Raw genomic sequence first — 20,018 nt, forward strand, 5'->3', positions numbered from 1 at the left:
GTATATGTATAGCTGATTCACTTTGTTGTACAGCAGAAACTAACACAACATTGTAAAGCAATTATACTCCAGTAAAGATGTTAAAAAAAAAAAACAAAAAAACAGAAATGTGGGCCCAGTGGCCTTTGGGTCAAATTCAATTAATGTGGTCCTTCCAACCACCCTCAATATGCATGTATTATATTATTTTTAAAAGATTATTATCAATATGAAAACATGATATTCAGGTATTCTTACAGAAAAGTAATTCATCTGTGGACTTTGCTAATATTAAGGACATCAGACTACTATTATTCTGTACCTTTTATAATATCTGTAGTTCTTACACTATTATTTGTAGCTGTTACATGATGGCCAAAAATCATTGATCTCAAATAAGATTCCATGCCTAAATAATATGAAAATTCTAACAATCCTCAGTCCTTTCAAGAAAGGTAGTCTCTGTGAGAGACTAAACATTGCCATTTTTTTACAGTCATGATTGCCTTATTAAAACAGACTTTTGTTCAAACGAACAAATTATTAGAATTAAGGATAAAAGGGTCCTGTGATTTGTAAAGACTTTGCTAATTGGCATTATTTATTCCTCATGGCTTTGCACTTTATTGGTGGTAAATATAAATGCTTGTATCTGTTTTACTCTTGGAAATTATGAACTTATCAGGAATGGGAACAATGGTTTTTCTATAAAGAGTGCTGTTCCAGGAAGCTTATAGATTAATAAAGGCTTGTTCTGAGAAATAATCAGGGCTTATGGGAGAGCTGAAATAATCAGGGCTTATGACTTGTGGGAGGCACTCCCTCCTCGTATACTTCTTTTTCAGCCTTAATCATCAGTTAATGCTTCTGTAATTCTGAAATATCCAAAAGACCTAGTCAGGTTTGCAAAACTGCTGCATAAACATGGCGTCATTTGTTTCTGTGTATTTAGCAAAACAGAGTTGGACTTCCCTGGTGGCACAGTGGTTAAGAATCCACCTGCCAATGCAGAGGACACCGGTTCAATCCCTGGTCCAGGAAGATCCCACATGCCGCGGAGCAACTAAGCCCGTGCGCCACAACTACTGAGCCTGCGCTCTAGAGTCCACGAGCCGCAACTACTGAGCCTGCGTGTCACAACTACTGAAGCCTGAAAGCCTAGAGCCCATGCTCCACAACAAGAGAAGCCACTGCAATGAGAAGCCCATGCACCACAACGAAGAGTAGCCCCTGCTCGCCGCAACTAGACAAAGCCCGTGCACAGCAACAGACCCAATGCAACCAAAAATAAAATAATAAATAAATAAATTAATTTTTTAAAATATTAAAAATTAAGTCAAATAAAGACATTTTCAGAAGGCAGATTAAGTTTACTTGCTACCTACCCTTTCTTAAGAAGTCACTTGAGGATGTACTCCAGAAAAAGGGGAGTAATAGATAGGAAAATAGATAGGAGATACAAGCAGTGGAGGAACCAAGCCAGGATTAGAGATATGCAAATTCTTAAAGTCTTTGGGCTGCAAGAATACCATCAAGAAGAAAAGACTGAATTCCAAGCAATATATAAAACAAGAAGCTAAGGGAAAAAAACTCGTGGCAAAAACATGTTTTTTTCTTTCATAGAGATGCAGTTAGAAACTCCAAGAAAAAAAAATCTGCACAAGAGATTAATAATTCTAATATGAAGCAAACTAAATTGTAGCATGATCTTGAGCAATAATGGAGTATGCCTCAATGCTAGATATATTCTGTCATAGTGGCATAGGGAATATGCCATTGCATCTAGAGAGAAGGAAACAATCATTGCTTAAAGCAAAGAAACTTGGCTTTTCTGTGAACAATATATACATAGTCATAATAATATAATTGGTTTACTGATTCTCAGTTTTTAAATGCTACCTAACAGGGAGAACTTGATGATTATAGAACAGAATGAAAATGTGATTAGCGTTGATCATGTTAAAGCGAAGGTACATCTGGCAGAGTTTGGGAGGTGGAAGGATAAGGGAGAGAGTGGAGATGCTAATATTCTTATTCTACATTGCAGAGAGTCTAGAGTTTGATTCTTAAATGGATGGAATAAGAAATAGAAGTTAAAGTGTATTATTTAGAATTATAAAAATAACCAGTTAAAATCATTTGAAACAGTAATATGGCTATCAATGAAATTTGAGGAGAGGGAGAGGAAAGGTGAATTTAGTATAAGTGAATGAAATTCTAATCTCTCATTGTTAGAAATCAATAGAGACTTTCTAAAGTGAAGAATCAAGAAATAGAAGTTTATGGTGGTAACATCCAGAAAAACTAAGACCAGATATTTTTAAAAAGTGATCATCTCTGAGTAAAGATAGGAAAGAGGGAAAATAATTGCTTTTTCTTAAAACCTTTTCTAACTAGTGTTCGGGTTTTTTCCCTTTTAACTGTGTCCATGTATACTTTGATTTTCTTTGAAGTATAATTGACTTACAATATTATATTAGTTTCAGGTGTATTACATAATGATTTGGCATTTGTATACATTACAAAATGATCACCACGATAAGTCTAGTTACCATCTGTCACCATACAAAGTTATCACAATATTATTGACTGTATTCCCTATGATGTACGTTACATTCCCATGACTTATTTTATAACTGGAAGTTTGTACTTCATAATCTCCCTCACCTATTTCACTCATCCCTCCACCCACTTCCCCTCTGGAAACCACCAGTTTTGTTCTCTGTATCTATGAGTCTGTTTCTGTTTTATGTTTGTTTGTTTTGTTTTTTAGATTCCACATATAAGTGAAATCATACAGTATTTGTCTTTCTGTGTCTGACTTATTTCACTTAGCATAATACCCTCTAGGTCCATTCATGTTGTCACAAATGACAAGATTTCATTCTTTTTTAATGGCTGAGTAGTATTCCATTGTGTATATATACCACATTTTCATCCATTCACGTATGGATGGACACTTAGGTTACATCCATATCTTGGCTATTGTAAATAATGCTGAAATAAACATAGGGTTGTATATATCTTTTTAAATTAGTGTTTTTGTTTTCTTTAGAAAAATACCCAGAAGTGGAATTGCTAGATTATATGATAGTTCTATTTTTAACCTCCATACTGTTTCCATAGTGGCTGCACCAGTTTACATTCCCACCAACAGTCCACAAGGGATCCCTTTCTCCACATCCTCCTTAACACTTGTTATTTGCAGTCTTTTTTTTTTTTTTTTTAATTTATTTTTGGCTGCATTGGGTCTTTGTTGCTGCGCCCAGGCTTTCTCTAGTTGCAGTGAGTGGGGGCTACTCATCATTGTGGTGTGTGGGCTTCTCACTGTGGTGGCTTCTCTTGTTGCAGAGCATGGGCTCTAAGCTCTCGGGCTTCAGTATTTCTGGTTTGCAGGCTCAGTAGTTGTGGCTCACGGGCTCTAGAGTGCAGGTCAGTAGTTGTGGCGTGCGGGCTTAGTTGTTCCGTGGCATGTGGGATCTTCCTGTACCAGGGATCAGACCCATGTCCCCTACATTGGCAGGTGGATTCTCAACCACTGTGCCACCAAGGAGCCCTATTTGCAGTCTTTTTGATACTAACCATTGTGACAGATGTGAGGTGATATCTCATTGTGGTTTTGATTTGCATTTCCCTGATGATTAGTGATATTGAGTATTTTTTCCTGTGTTTGTTGGCCATCTATAGTCTTTTGGGAAAATGTCTATTCAGGTCCTCTGCCCATTTTTAAAATCAGGTTGTTTATTTTTTTGATGTTGATTTGTATATGCTCATGGTATATTTGGGGTATTAACCCCTTATCAGCCATATGATTTGCAAATATCTTCTGCAATTCTGTAAGTTGCCTTTCATTTTGTTGATAGTTTCCTTCATGGTGCAAAAGCCTTTTAATTGAATGTAGGCCCATTTGTTTATTTTTGCTTTTGTTTCCCTTACCTGAGGAGACATATCCAAAAAAATATTGCTAAGATTAATGTCAAAGAGCATACTGCCTATGTTTTCTTCTAGGAGTTTTATGGTTTCAGGCCTTACATTTAAGTCTTTAATCTATTTTGACTTTATTTTTTATTATGGTATGAGAAAGTAGTCCAGTTTGATTCTTTTGCATGCAGCATTCCAGTTTTCCCATCACCATTTATTAAAGAGGCTGTTTTTTCCCCATTATATAGTCTTGCTTCCTTTGTCATAGATTAATTGACCATATAAGCGTGGATATATTTCTGAGCTCTCTATTCTGTTCCATTGATCTGTGTGTCTGTGTGTGGCAGTATGGACTGCCAGTACCATTCTGATTTGATTATTGTAGCTTTGTAGTATAGTTTGAAATCAGGGTGCATGATACTTCCAGCTTTGTTTTTCTTTCTCAAGATTGTTTTGGCTATTCAGGTGTGTGTGTGTGTGTGTGTGTGTGTGTGTGTGTGTGTGTTTCCTTACAAATTTTAGAATTATTTATTCTAGTTCTGTGAAAAATGCCATTCGCATTTTGATAGGGATTGCATTCAATCTGTAGCTTGCCTTGGGGAGTATGGTCATTTTAACAATATTAATTCTTCGAATCCATGAGCACAGTATATCTTTCAATTTTTTAGTGTCATCTTCAATTTCTTTTATCACTGTCTTAGAGTTTTCTGAGTACATGTCTTTTAATTCCTCGGTTAGATTTATACCTAGGTATTTCATTTTTTTTTTTGATGCAATTGTAAATGAGATTGTTTTCTTAATTTCTCTGATAGTTCACTGTTAGTGTATAGCAATGCAACATATTTCTGCTTATTAATTTTGTATCCTACAACTTCATTAAATTTACATATTAATTCTAATAGTTTTTTGGTAACATCTTTAGGATTTTCTGTATTTAGTATCATGTCACCTGCCAGACTGACAGTTTTACTTCTTTTCCAGTTTTGATGCCTTTTGTTTCTTTTTCCTGTCTGATTGTTGTGGCTAAGACTTCCAGTACTATATTGAATAAATGTGGTGAGAGTGGGCATCCTTGTCTTCTTCCTGATCTTATAGGAAATCATTTCAGTTTTTCACCATTGAGTATGATGTTGGCTGTAGGTTTGTCATATATGACCTATCTTATGTTGAGGTATGTTCCCTATATATGCACTTTGTTGAGAATTATTATCATAAATGGATGTGGAATTTTGTCAGATGCTTTTTCTGCATCTATTGAGATGATCATATGATTTTTATTCTTCCGTTTGTTAATATGATGTATCACACTGGTTGATTTACAGATATTGAACCATTCTTGCATCCCTGGTATAAATCCCACTTGATGTTGGTGTATGATTCTTTTAATGTACTGTTGAATTTGGTTTGCTAATATTTTGTTGAGGGTTTTTGCATCTATGTTCATCAGTGATACTGGCCTATAATTTTGTGTGTTTTTGTGATATCTTTGGTTTTGATATCAGGGTGGTGCTGGCCTCATAGAATGCATTTTGAAGTGTTCTTCCTCTGCAATTTTTTGAATAGTTTGAGAAGGATAGGCGTTAACTCCTCTCTAAATGTTTGGTAGAATTTACCTTGAAGCCATCTGGTCCTGGACTTTTGTTCTTGGGAGATTTTTTGTTACTGATACAATTTCATTATTGGTAATTGGTCTTTTCATATTTTCTATATCTTCCTGATTAAGTCTTAGAAGATTGTGTGTTTCTAGGGATTTATTAATTTCTAGTAGGTTGTCCATTTTATAGGTGTATAATTGTTCATAGTAATCTCTTGTGATCCTTTGTATTTCTGTGATATCGGTTGTAACTTCTCCACTTCCATTTCTGATTTCATTACTTTGGGCCCTCTCTTTTTTTCTGGCTAAAAAAGAGATGAGTCTGGCTAAAGGTTTATCAATTTTCTTTATCTTTTCAAAGAACCAGCTTTTAGTTTCATTGATCTTTTCTATTTTTTTTTTTTAGTCTCTATTTCATTTCTTTCTTTTTTAAAAAATTTATTTATTTTATTTATTTATTTTTGGCTGCATTGGGTCTTTGTTACTGTGTGTGGGCTTCCTCTAGTTGCAGAGAGTGGGGGCTACTCTTCGTTGCGGTGTGCAGGCTTCTCATTGTGGAGGCTTCTCTTGTTGCGGAGCATGGGCCCTAGAGCGCAGGCTCAGTAGTTGTGGCACGTGGGCTCAGTAGTTGTGGTGCACGGGCTTAGTTGCTCCGCGGCATGTGGGATCTTCCCGGACCAGGGCTTGAACCCATGTCCCCTGCATTGGCAGGTGGATTCTTAACCACTGAGCCACCAGGGAAGCCCTATTTCATTTATTTCTGCTCTGATCTTTATTACTTCTTTTCTTCTCCTAATTTTGGGTTTTGATTGTTCTTTTTCTAGTTCCTTTAGATGTAAGATTAGATTGTTTATTTGAGATTTTTGTTGTTTCCTGAGGTAGACTTGTAGCGCTATAAACTTCCCTCTTAAAACTGCTTTTGCTGTGTCCCATAGGTTTTGGATCATTGTGTTTCCATTTTTGTTTGTCTCCAGGTATTTTTAAATTTCTTCTTTGATTCCCTCTGTGGCCCATTTTTTGTTTAGTAGCATATTGTTAGCATCCACTTGTTTGTGTTTTTTTGTAGTTATTTTTTTGTACAGTTGACCCTTGAATTCATGTATAATTTATAGTCAGTCCTCCATATCTGCAGTTCCTCTGCATCTGCAGATTCAACCAACCACAGATCGTGTAGCACAGTACTATATACTATTGAAAAATATCTATGTGTATAAGTGGATCATGCAGTTCAAACCTGCATTGTTCAAGGGTCAACTGTAGTTGATTTTTTAAATAATTTTTTTTGTGGGGGGCTGCATTGGGACTTAGTTGTGGCATGTGGCATCTTCATTGAGGCACAGGGGATCTTTCATTGAGGCACAGGCTCTTCATTGTGGCATGCGGGCTTCTCTCTATTTGTGGCATGCAGATTTTCTCTCTCTAGTTGTAGCGCACAGGCTTCAGGGTACGTGGGCTCTGTAGTTGTGGCACGCGGGCTCTCCCGTTGAGGCACGCAAGCTCAGTAGTTGTGGCACACAGGCTCTCCCGTTGAGGCACGCAAGCTCAGTAGTTGTGGCAGGCAGGCTTAGTTGCCCCGCTGCATGTGGGATCTTAGTACCCTGACCGGGGATTGAACCTGTGTCCCTTGCATCGGAAGGCAGATTCTTTACCACTGGACCACCAGGGAAGTCCCTGTAGTTGATTTTTAGTCTCATAACATTGTGGTTGAAAAAGATGCTTGATCTGATTTCAATCTTCTTAAATTTATTGAGACTTGTTTAGTGGCCTAGCATGTGACTTACCTTTACACTGGAGACAGTTGCATGTGCACTTGAAATGGGTGTGTATTCTCCTGCCTGTGAGTGGAATGTATGTGCACACACACAAACACACACACACACACACACACACTAAGTCCATTTGGTCTAGTGTGTCATTTAAGGCCAGTGTTTCCTTATTGATTTTCTGTCTGGATGTTCTGTCCATTGATATAAGTAGGGTGTTAAATTCTCCTACTATTATTGTGTTACTGTCAGTTTCTCCCTTTATGTTTGTTAATATTTGCTTTATATATTTAGATGTTCCTATGTTAGGTGCATAGGTATTTACAATTGTTATGTCTTCTTGTTGAATTGATCCCTTTATCCTTATGTAATGTCCTAATTTGTCTCTTATTACAGTCTTTGTTTTAAAGTCTATTTTGTCTGAAATAAGTATTGCTACCTCAGCTTTCTTTTTGTTTCCATTTGCATAGAATACCTTTTTCTATCCTCTCACTTTCAGGCTGTGTGTCTTAAGATCTGAAGTGAGTCTTTTGTAGGCAGCATATATATGGGTTTTATTTTTTTAATCCATTCAGCTGCTCTGTGGCTTTTGATTGGAGCATTTAGTCATTTACATTGAAAGTAATTATTGATAGGTATGTACTTATTGCCATTCTGTTAATCGTTTTTTGGGTTGCTTCTGTAGTTCTTTTTTGTTTCTTTCTTCTTCTTTTGCTCTCTTCCCTTTCAATTTGATGACCATCTTTAGTATTATGTTTTGATTCCTTTATCTTTTTTGTGTGTGTATCTATTATAGATTTTTGGTTTGTGGTTACCATGAGGCTTGTATAAAGCAATCTATGTATATACGTGATTATTTTAAGTTGATGGTCTTTTAAGTTAGAATACATTCTACCAGCCCTGCATTTTTACACCCCCCCAACATTTAATGTTTTTGACATTATATTTTATACCTCTTTGTTTTATGTATCCCTTAGCTACTTATTGTGGATATAGATGATTTTTATTACTTTTGTATTTTAAGCTTCCTACTGGCTTTATAAGTGGTCGATCTGTTACCTTTACTGTATGTTTGCCTTTACCAATGAGATTTTTCCTTTCATAATTTTTATATTTTTAGTTTTGAGTCTTTTCTTTTCCACTTGGAAAACTCCCTTTAACATTTTTTGTAAAGCTGTTTTAATGGTGCTGAACTCTTTTAGCTTTTGCTTGTCTATAAAACTCTTTATCTCGGCTTCCAATCTGAAGGATAGCTTTGCCAGGTAGAATATTCTTGGTAGTAGGTTTTTTCCTTTCATCACCATGAATATATGATGCCACTCACTCCCTTCTGGCCTGCAAAGTTCTGCTGAAAAGCCAACTGATAGCCTTATGGGAACTCCATTGTATGTAACTAGTTGCTTTGCTCTTCCTGCTTTTAATACTCTCTCTTTATCTTTAATTTTTGCCATTTTAATTATAATGTGTCTTGGTGTGTATCTCTTAGGGTTTTTCTTATTTGGGACTCTCTGTTTCCTGGGCCTGGATGTCTGTTTCCTTCCCCAGGTTAGGGAAATTTTCAGCTATTGCATCTCCAAATAATTTCTCTGCCCCTTTCTTTCTCTATTCTCCTTCTGCAGCACCTATAATGTGAATGTTAGTATGCTTGATGTTGTCCTAGAGGTCTCTTAAACTATCCTCATTTTTAAAAATTCTTTTTTCTCTCTTCTGTTCAGCTTGGGTAATTTCCACTACTCTATCTTCCAATTTGCTGATCCATTCCTCTGTATCATCTGATCTACTGTTGATTCCTTCTAGTGTATTTTTTATTTCAGTTATTGTATTCTTCACCTCTATTTGGTTCTTCTTTATATTTTCTAACTCTTGGTTAAAATTCCCACTGTGCTTCATCCATTCTTCTCTCGAATTCATTGAGCATCTTTATGACCATTACCCTGAGCTCTTTATCAGTTAGATTCCTTATTTCCACTTCACTTAGTTCTTCTGGGATTTTGTCTTGTTCCTTCCTTTGGAACATACACCTTTGTCTCCTCATTTTGCCAATTCTCTGTGTTGATTTTTATATATTAGGTAGGTTGGTTACATCTCCAGGAGATGTAACCACTTGGAGAAGTGGCTTTGTGTAAGAGACATCCTATGGGGCCCAGCACACTTTCCTCTGGTCACCAGAGTTAAATGCTCCAAGAGTGTCCCCTATGTGGTCTCTGTGGGCCCTTCTGTTATGGTGGGGCTGACTACAGTGGAGACACTGGTAGGTGGGGCTGGCTGTGTAGCCCTGACTCATGAGGTGGCTGCTCGCTCTTTGGTGGGTGGGGCTGGGTCCCAGGATGGCTGGCTTCATGGCCCAGGGAGTCCTGGGACTGGTACCAGCCCACTGGTGGGCAGGTAAGCCCCTGGCTCTAATAGGTTAGAGGGAGGACTCCAAAATACTGCTTGTCAGCACCAGTGTCCTCATGGTAGAACAAGCTCCCCAAAATTGCTGCCACCAGCATCTGTGTCCTCATGGCAAGTTCCTGTTGCCTTCTGCCTCTCTGGGAGGCTCTCTAAGATAAGCAAGTGTGCCTGACTCAGGGTCCTTTCAAACTACTGCCTTTGCACCGGGACTTGGAGTGTGTGAGATTTTGCACATGCCCTTTAAGAGCAAAGTTTCTGTTTTCTACACTCCTCTGGCTCTCCCATACATAAACCCTGATGGCGTTCAAAGCCAGGTGTTCTAGGGGCTCATCGTTTCAGTGCAGGACCTCCAGGCTGGGGAGCCCAATGTGGGGCTTAGACCCTTCACTCCTTGGAGAGAACCTCTGAAATCATGATTTTCCTCCTGTTTGTGGGTTGCCTACCTGGAGGTGTGGGTCTTGACTATGCTACATCTCTGCCCCTCCTACCCATCTTGTTGTGGCTCCTTCTTTTTACCTTTAGTTGTGGAAAATCTTTTCTGCTAGTCTTCAGGTTGCTCTCATAGATAGTTGCTCTGTAAATAGTTGTAATTTTTGTGTGCTCCTTGGGGGAGGTGAGCTCAGGGTCTTCCTACTCTACCATCTTGGCCACACCCCTCCCTACTTTGAAAATTTGTATATAATGGTTAAATTATGGCTAACTACTGGCAATTTGACTTTTATGTCCAACTTTGAAATTATTATGGTCATTGCCTTTAAGTATTTAGCTCAATAAATTATAGCTTTCTGCTTATTTGATTTCACAGCACAGTTATGAAAATCACCCAGAAAAAGTGATGCATAGCTTGTGTTGGCTCCTTAATGGAATAAAAATAAATTTTGCTTTGAATTCTTTATAACTTCCCATAAGGAAACTGGTGACATTGTGGGGTCCTGAGTGTACCCTGAAGTCACCCATGCACATGTGACACAGTGGGAGTTACCCAGACTCCTGGGCACCCACTCCCAGCTAGGGAAATCACCAGAGTTGGCAAAGAGCAGAATGAGCATGTGGGGCCCCCTACTGTCCTGCTGGCAAACTACAGCTTCCTGGGCTGCACTCCAAAGTGAAATTTTTAAAAAAGGCTCTAAGCGAAGGTAGTGGCTGGAGAAAGGAGACTCCACTTGGATCACCATGTGCATTTGTTTACATATTTTAATTAATAAATATGATTTCCAAAATTATTTATATAGCAATTTGGGTAAAATTTGAATGTGGACTGGATACTAAATGATATTTGAATATTATTGCTAATGTTCTAATAATGATACTGTGGTTATGTAGAGTGTCCTTATTTTAGGAGATGCATGCTGAAGTATTTAGGGGTGAAATATAATGTCTGCAACTAATTCTTAAATGGCTTTTTCTCTCATTCAGAGTTAAAGCCAAAGCCCTACAAGGCCATTTTCCCACTGAGATCCATTCTCACCTTCCATAATGATTGATTTGTGGTTGGGAAGTAGCTGCTCAGCCCAGGACTACACTTCCCAGACTCCTTGCAGTTATATGGCACACAGTACCCACTTCATAGTTTTAATAAGAGTGTTGGCTTGTTTGTTTTTCCAATCTAGCCACTAAAATTGTACCCCAGAGCCACTGTAAGTTGGTGCGAGGCTCTAATGTGGAGAGTGTCATTTGAAAAGTATTATTTTGTTTTTGTTACCTTTATCAGTTTTTTCCTGATTGTAAAAAATTCGAGAATTCTAAAAGAAGAAAATTAAAATGCCCATAATTCCATCAACCTGATTAAAAACATTAACATTTATATCCTTTCAGAGCTTTCCTTTTCATGTATGCATAGAAATACATACTACAAAAGCAGAGCATACAATGCAGTTCTCTAATTTGCATTAATATGTTGTGAGCACATATACATATTCATAACCATGCATCTTTAAGGAGTATTAATTTTTTAATTGTTTGAATATTGAAAACTCCTTGTTCCTAAGGGATGTCAGCACATGGATTCCACCTCCACTATCCAGGCCATATTAATATTGATTGTATGCTGGAGGGTAAAATAGAAAACAAAACAAAACCAAAATGACAAAGGCATAGAAGAGGGTAGTAACATTTTAACCAGAGAGAAGCTCCCCAAATGCAAGAAATCAGAAAAGTAAAGCAACCAGCATCATATTGCAAAATATTATGGAAAAGTAATGTAAAACCACCATGTGGCCTAGTAAAACAAAACCCAAACAAATAAAAACCCTGAAGCTGAAGATGTGGTTCCAAATCATCATCCAGCTCACTTCATGACTCTGTGTGTGACCTCGAGCACTTCAGATGTTTGGGACTCAGTCTCCTCATCTGTAAAGTAAGGAGTTGGACTAGATGTACCCTTAGGTCCCTCCAGCTCAAACCTTCCCTGATCCTAAGGAAACAGATCTTTTCTGACCTTGGAGGAAAGGTCAGAACACTGAATAGCACTTTACAGGGCTTTAACTGGACTGGCCGATGACCCACCCCTCTCTTGGTCTGTCGGCCACATAACAATGGAGCCCCTAGATGGGTCAATTTGGATGCCCAGCAGGTGCTTTGAAAAGCTACTGATTTAGGCTAAATTAGGAGGATGGGCAAGGAGTTGCCTTGGAGAAGCAAATAGGGGTGGCAGGTGGAACTGTAAATCATTCTCTCCTCTGGACTTCTTTTCTTTTTCCCTCTCCTTTCATGACTTCCCACCCTGGGAGCCATTTTCAGGGTGAGCAGAGGAATCTGTGGAATGTTCATTTGTTTCTATGACTTGCCACAAGCAGAATTTGTTTTTTAAACTTGAATATCTAACTCTCTCTTAAAACCCCAACTTAGTATAAAAGCTATGCTTCCCGCTATTTGCAATAGCCAAAAACTAGAAACTCAAATGCCCACTAAAAATAGGATGGAGAAATAACTGGTGGTATATCCACAAAATGGAATGGTATACGGCAGAGAGAAGGAAGGAGCTATAACTGCAAGTGACCACGTGGGGGAGTCTCCCAACAAAGCAAGGAGCAGAAGAAGCCAGAGACTATGATTCCACTTACACAAAATTCGGAAGTTAGAAACAGACAAAACGAATCATTCCTCCTAGAAGTTAGAACAGTTGTTACCCTTGTGGAGACCAATGACTGGAAGAGACCCTGGGGGTGGGGTCTTCCAAGGCTCCATGGTGTTCTCTTCTTGATTTGGACTCTGGTTATATGTGTAATCTCACTTCGTAAAAATTCATGACACTGCATATGTGCATTTTTTATAGGTAAATAACACGTCAACAATTTTACATACATTTAAAAAAATAAGTATATGTATACTTATATGTATACAGTTAAAGGGGGGACTCACTATGGGAAATAAAAAAGATGATTACTTCACAGAGACCTTTATAAAAGCTTTCCAAAGTTCAGAAACACACACACACAAGTGGGTGGGGAGAGGGAAATCTTGGTAGTAAAATAGATTAAAAGGTCCCCATTTGTGGAATGTGAGTATGATTTAAAAAAAAAAACAAAAAACAAACCACCCTCAACCCTCAGGAAAGTGGAAGGAAGCAGGTTTGAGGAGGAAGAGGAATTTGCAAGCAATAATGACTCACCCAAGAACACTGACAGTCCAGCAGTGTCCTTTGTCATCTGGACTCTGAACAGAGGTCTGTGAAATTACTCTACGGTGCAGGAGAGTGAGGGAGTGTGCCCTGGAACATTACTCCCTCAGATTGGTTTCTGCCCTGTGGTAGATCAACACTTATATCCCACATATACTCCCGGTTCCCACTTGAAAATGGTCCATATACCACTTGTGATTATTACTGTGATTCTAACATCGTTCAGATTGGGTGCTAGGTCCATATTGCCAAATCTTGTCAGAATCTAAAGCAGCAGTACTTTGACTATAATGTAAATCAGAAGCCTTTGGGGAACTTCTTAAAAACACAGATTTCTTTAAGCAACGATTCTGATTCAGTAGGTCACAGGTGAAACCCAAAATCTTCATTGTAACAAACCTCCCCTACCTGCCCTCCCCCATCTGCTGAAAGATTCTGGATTTTATCCTAGGCGGTGTGGTGATGGTTAATTTTATGTGTCAGCTCGACTGGGCCACAGAGCTCGAGATATTTGGTTAAACATTACTGAGGGTGTTTGTGGAAGAGTTTAACATTTGAATGGGTAGACTGAGTACAGGAGATTGCCCTCCCCAGTGTAAGTGGCCCTCATGCAATTCATTGAAGGCGTGAATACAACAAAAAGGCAGAGTAAGGCAGAATTCACTCCATGATTGTCTTCTAGCTGGGATATCAGTCTTCTCCTCTGGACCCAAAACTCAGATTAGAACTGATACCATCAGCTCTCCTGATTCTCAGCCCTTCAGACTCACTCAGACTGGAACTACACCATCAGCTTTTTTTTTTTTTTTTTTTTTTTTTTTGCCACACCACTTGTCTTGCAGTATCTTAGTCCCCGACCAGGGAATGAACCCGGGCCACAGCAGTGAAAGCACCAAGTCCTAACCACTGGACCGCCAGAGAATTCCCACCATCAGGTTTCTTGGGTTTTCAGTTTGTTGACTGCAGATCTTGGGACGTCTCAGCCTCCATGACTGTGTGAGCCATTTCCTTATTACATATCCTATTGGTTCTGTTTCTCTGGAGAACCCAGACCCATACAACTGTGAATTGTAAAGATTCCGGATCTCTGTTATGTTCCTCTGAGGTTCCGGATGTTTGGTTTAGCGGGCAGTTAACCTGGCTGAACTCAAGCTCCAGATTCTGTCTTCCTCATGGTGGCCAGCAGCTGAAATTCCTCTTCAATTTTTAAAATTTGTGCTTGACATACACTATCTTTTTTGTTACTCCTAACAAACTTTATGAAGTAAATATATTTTCCTCATTTAACCGACAAGGAAAGGAAAGCTCAGAGAATACTTGTTAAGTTGTAGAGCAGGAATTTAAACCCAATGCTCTTTCCAATGCTTTTGGATTTCGGCAAACAAGTTAAGTGTTCTACTTAGCTTTGCAGTCAATTAATGTCAATTGAAGAAACCAAAGAATAAAGGCCCTCCAGGTACTGGGCTCGAAGATTGCCACAGTGCAAGTGAATTACAGTCAAAGAGCCCTGGGTGATGGCGGCAGGACCTGGATACTTGGCTGTTTGGCATCAGTGGCCAGCTCCACAGGTAAGGTGTTTCCACCCAGGTATGCAGTAATGGCAACACAAACAACACTGTGATGCTTTAAATAAGGAAGCTCCGTAACCCCAGGATAGCACACCTGGCAGGTGACCTTGCACAAGATCACGTGGCCACTAATCGCCTACCTCATTCTAATGACCACGACAGAAAACAATCAAAGTGTTCTCCTCCCTGGAGCTGCAGAATCTCCATTGCAAACTAACCCAGCCCTTCCCTTCTCCACTATTTCTGATCTGGCTCTTTTCCACACTGCTTGAGGCACACAATGCCACTCTGATCACCTTCCTTCCTTTTCTGTTTTTTTTTTTAATGACAAAAGTAACACATTAATTTTATTAAAGACACAAAGGATACAAAAAGATAGAGGACAAATGTGAAAGTCCCTCATTCCTCCTCACCGCTCCCCCAGCACTTTATTCTTCTTGGTTCCCTTTCTGTACATATATCGACATGTAGGTAGATATGCATCTGTAGCTTGTTTTTTGGAAGGCATTTAATTGTATTCTATGCCTGGTTCTGCAATCTGCATTTGTCATTCACTGGAACGTAGTTCTCGATGTTGTAAATTTGCAGGGTCCTCTGATGTAGTCATACGTATGCATTTACATGTTGAAGTCCACATTTATATATACAAGTTATTTCCTTTAATAATTTATATTTTATACACAAATAATTATATATAATTTTCCCTTTATATTGTATTGACCTTTTAAAATTATATAAATAGGTAAGTTATTGATGAATTTCATTTCAGGATAGGAAAAAGGGCATTACAATATCTTTTAAAAAGGGTCATAATCCAATAGTTGAGAACTGTACACATTTCCTTCTTTTTAAATTCTGCCCAGTAATTCATAACATGAAGGCACTTTTTTTTTATCACACAGACATTTGGGTGTTTCCCAACAGTCCTGCCACGGACATCGCAGACCCTTACCCTCATTGCCTGCATTGTCCTCAAGTGAGAATCCTCCCCTTGAGTGCAAGAGCTGCCACGCTTTATAAAAAGAGAGCTTGGGAGCTGGCTGTTTCTAAGTCAGGGAGGGCGTGTGGTTACAAATAACAGAGACCAACTCGGGCTCACTTCAGCAGAAAAGGAATGCAGGGTGTTCAGTAGTAGCTCACAGAATGGATAGGACTGTGGGAGAACCGGGATGGAAAATTGAGCAGGACCCCCGGGAGGTGAAAGGCGGAGGGAGAACTCAGCCGGATCCTGCCGCAGCAGGAGGCCCGGAGGGAGACTGCTGCCCCTGGACGCTGGTGGGCGCCGCTCCTGACCCTTGACGCTGCTGCCCTGGAAATAATCTCCAGTTCTCCAGACATCCCTGTGCCGCACCCTCAAAAGTCAGAGCCCCGGAGTGAGAATAACTGATTGGATGAGGCTGTGTCATACCTCAGTGCCCTGGCTGCCAAGGAAGAAGAAAGGGGACTAGCTGGGCCTCCCACCATCCCACCCAGCTCGCAGGGTAGAGTACCTCCCACTGCCCCACATTTCCTTAGGAAGCAGGAACCCATGCCAGGAGGGCCACCGCGCCGCGGGAACGAATTAGCAAGCAAGGAAACACTGAACTGTCTTCTCCTTCCTCTAGATTTGCTCTTTCTTATCTTTCTCCACCAACCTTTTCACGTAGACACAAACTATTCTGTGCGTTGTGGGAAGCAGAGAACGGAAAGTGTGGTGGGGCTGAATAATGGCCCCCAAGGTATCAGATCTTAACCCCTGACACTTGTAAATGTTACTTTCTAAGGAAAAGGAGTCTGTGCAGATGTGATTAAGTTAATGTTCTTGCCATGGAGAAGTTATCCTGGGTTATCCAGGTGGGCCCTCAATGCCATCACAGGTGTCCTTACACAAGAGAGGCAAAGGGAGATGAGACTCATACAGAAGAGGAGCCGGCAATGTGACCACAGAGGCAGAGGCTGGAGTGATGAGGGCACAGATCAAGGAATACCACTGGCCACCAGGAGCTGGAGGAGACAAGGAACAGATTCTCTCCTAGAGCCTCCTCAGGGGGAACCATCCTGCCGACACCTTGCTTTCCAGCAAGGGGTACTGATTTCAGACTTCTGCCCTCCATAAGTGTGAGAGAATGTATTTCTGTTGTTTTAAGCCTCCGAGTTTGTGGTAATTTGTTACAGCAGCCACAGGAAACTCATACAGAATTTGAAGAAGATATGAAAGTGTTCGTATCTCTAAAACAAATATTCATATCTTTAAAAGAAAATGGAAGGAAAGGAGAGAGAAAAGAAAGAAAGGAGACGAAAAGAAAACGAAGGAAGGAAAGGAGAAAAGAAAGAAGGAAGGAAAGGAGGGAGGAAGGAAGGAAGGAAAAGAGAAAAAAGAAAAGGAAAGAAAAAGGCAAAAACCAAGCTAGGCAGTTGGTGAGCTAATGAATGCAGCAGCATTAGTCATCTATCACACAAAGGAGTGAAAGGCAAAGAAATTAATCCTGAAAACCATTTGCCTTTTGAAAATAAATTCAGGATTAGAATGGGACAGACTGAGTAACACAGGCAAAAGTAATACCTCTGCTAATCCATCTAAACAGGATATATAATCTCCTGACAAATACAGCAGGAGGTACTACAGGAAGTTTGTATTTCTCTCCTGCTGAGATAATTTTTTTAGGGATGCAAGCTAAATAAACTGGATGACTCAGGAAATGAATTTGTTTTCAGATAATTTCTTCCTAACGTAGCGATGATGTGACTATTAGTCATTCCAATAGCAGTTCCATATAGACAGCAAATAAGGTAGAACACAAAGTCTGCTCCACCCACAGCGATAACTCTGGTGGGAAAAAGTTCCCCATGAAGCCCACGGAACTGATGTGGAGCTGCTTTTTTGTCAGAGTGATGCTGTGAAAAACCCTGAAATTGGAGTGGATGGAACAGCTCTAGACATTTGCTTCCTGTTGTGTCTTGTTGCTGTTGTGAAATGGGGCACTAAGGTAAAGCAGACGTGCATCTGGGGAGAAAGGGTGCCAGGAGTGTGATGTCACTGGCAGCCAATCAGAAGCCCTGCTTTCAGCCTCGCAGGGACTTACAGGGCAACAGCACTCAAGCACTGAAAGGCCTTTGTCTCTAGTCAAGGTCAGCCTGGGTTGAGCTCCCTCTGCGTGCTCAGGTGGTGCTGGCAGGCCACTGCAGGGGGCAAAGGAGTTGGAAAAGACTCAGCCTGCTCCCCATCCAGATGTACAGATAAAACGTACCCAATTAAAGAGTGATGAGAATGAAACACACGAAAAAGTATTATACTGACCTGATACAGGGCTCAACCCCACATGCTTAAAAATCTGCAGATAGGAGGGACTTGCCTGGTGCCGCAGTGGTTAAGAATCTGCTTGCCAATGCAGGGGACATGGGTTCGAGCCCTGGTCTGGGAAGATCCCACATGCCGCGGAGCAACTAAGCCCGTGCGCCACAACTACCGAGCCTGCGCTCTAGAGCCCGTGAGCCACAACTACTGAGCCTGTGTGCCACAACTACTGAAGCCCATGCGCCTAGAGCCCAAGCTCTGCAACAAGAGAAGCCACCGCAATGAGAAGCCCGCGCACTGCAATGAAGAGTAGCCCCCGCTCACCACAACTAGAGAAAGCCCGCGTGCAGCAATGAAGATCCAACACAGCCAAATAAATAAATAAAGTAATTAATTTAAAAGAAAATCTGTGGTTAGGAATAAATATATTCTTTTCATGAGTTAGCATGTGGTTCCCAGGCTTTGAGAAAGGTGGCTTTAGACATGGGCTTGTTCTGCTGTGGGACTTGGCTGTTTAATCAGTGATTAAATCACCTATGTGCACAGCTTTGTGCTAAAAGCCCAGAGGAAATCCATAGGGTCCCTGATCCTAAAGGCCAGCTGGGAAAATTAGACAGCCAAGTGACATCAGTATGCAATGCAATAGAAGCAAATTATATCCTCCTGGCTGTTGCTGCTGTAGGAGTTCATTTATTTATTCAACTAATAGTTATTTTTATTTTTAAAAAATTTTTATATAATTTTTAAAGGTTACTTTCCATTTACAGTTATTACAAAATACTGGCTATATTCCCCGTGTTGTACAATACATCCTTGAGCCTATCTTACACCCAATAGTTTGTACCTTCCACTCCCCCACCCCTATATTGCCCCCCTCCCCTTCCCTCTCCCCACTGCTAACCACTAATTTTTTCTCTATATCTGAGTCTGCTGCTTTTTTTGTTAAACTCGATAGTTTGTTGTATTTTTTAGATTCCACATATAAGTGAAATCATACAGTATTTGTCTTTCTTTGTCTGACTTATTTCTCTTAGCATAATGCCCTCCAAGTCCATCCATGCTGCAAATGGCAAAATTTTGTTCTTTTTTATGGCTGAGTAGTATTCCATTGTATATGTATATACCACATGTTCTTTACCCATTCATCTGTTGATGGACACTTAGGTTGCTTCCATATCTTGGCTATTGTAAACAATGCTGCTATGAACACTGGGGTGCATTCAACTAATAGTTATTGAGTGCCTGTTTGGTGCCAAGCACTCTTCTGGGCACTGGGATACAGCAGTGAACAAACCAAACCCAGTCTCTGCCTCGTAGAGCTTACATCCTAATGTAGGGTTTAGAAAAGTCAGACACATTTGAGATACTACTAGACACCAAGGGGGAGATCAGATTTTTGAGGCTGGAGCTCAGGGGAGAGACCTGGGCCAGAGTTCAGAGAAGGGTGACCTCAGTGTGGGCTGGGAATGCTTCAGGGAGCAGGAAGCTTGCATGGGGCCTTGAAGGATAGTCAGAATTTGGAAGGGCCAAGAGGAACTGGAGAGAATTTTGGAAGCAGAACAAAGTGACTGAGAACACAGGAAGGCAGACACAGAGTGACTGAGTCGGGATGCGGGAGGCAGAGGTGGGAGAGGTGAGTTATTGGAGGAAAGAGGGGAGGGTCAGGCTGGGGAGGGCTGGAAGGTCAGGGAGAGTCTGGCTTTGTGGCACTGGCGTAGCACAGATGTGGACAGTGGGTGCAGGTGTGGACAGGGAGGAACCAAGTGACCCCAAGTTTCTGAAGCCACTTTGACTAGTTCTCCTCCAGCAGCCCCAGCCCCTCCCATTTCACCCACTGCCTTGTTTCCCCACTTCTCTGCTTTTCATCAGTTTCCTCTTTCTGATTCATTTTCTTCATCCCCATCAG

This window comes from Balaenoptera ricei, chromosome 3 (assembly GCF_028023285.1).
Source record: "Balaenoptera ricei isolate mBalRic1 chromosome 3, mBalRic1.hap2, whole genome shotgun sequence".
Lineage (NCBI taxonomy): Eukaryota > Metazoa > Chordata > Mammalia > Artiodactyla > Balaenopteridae > Balaenoptera > Balaenoptera ricei.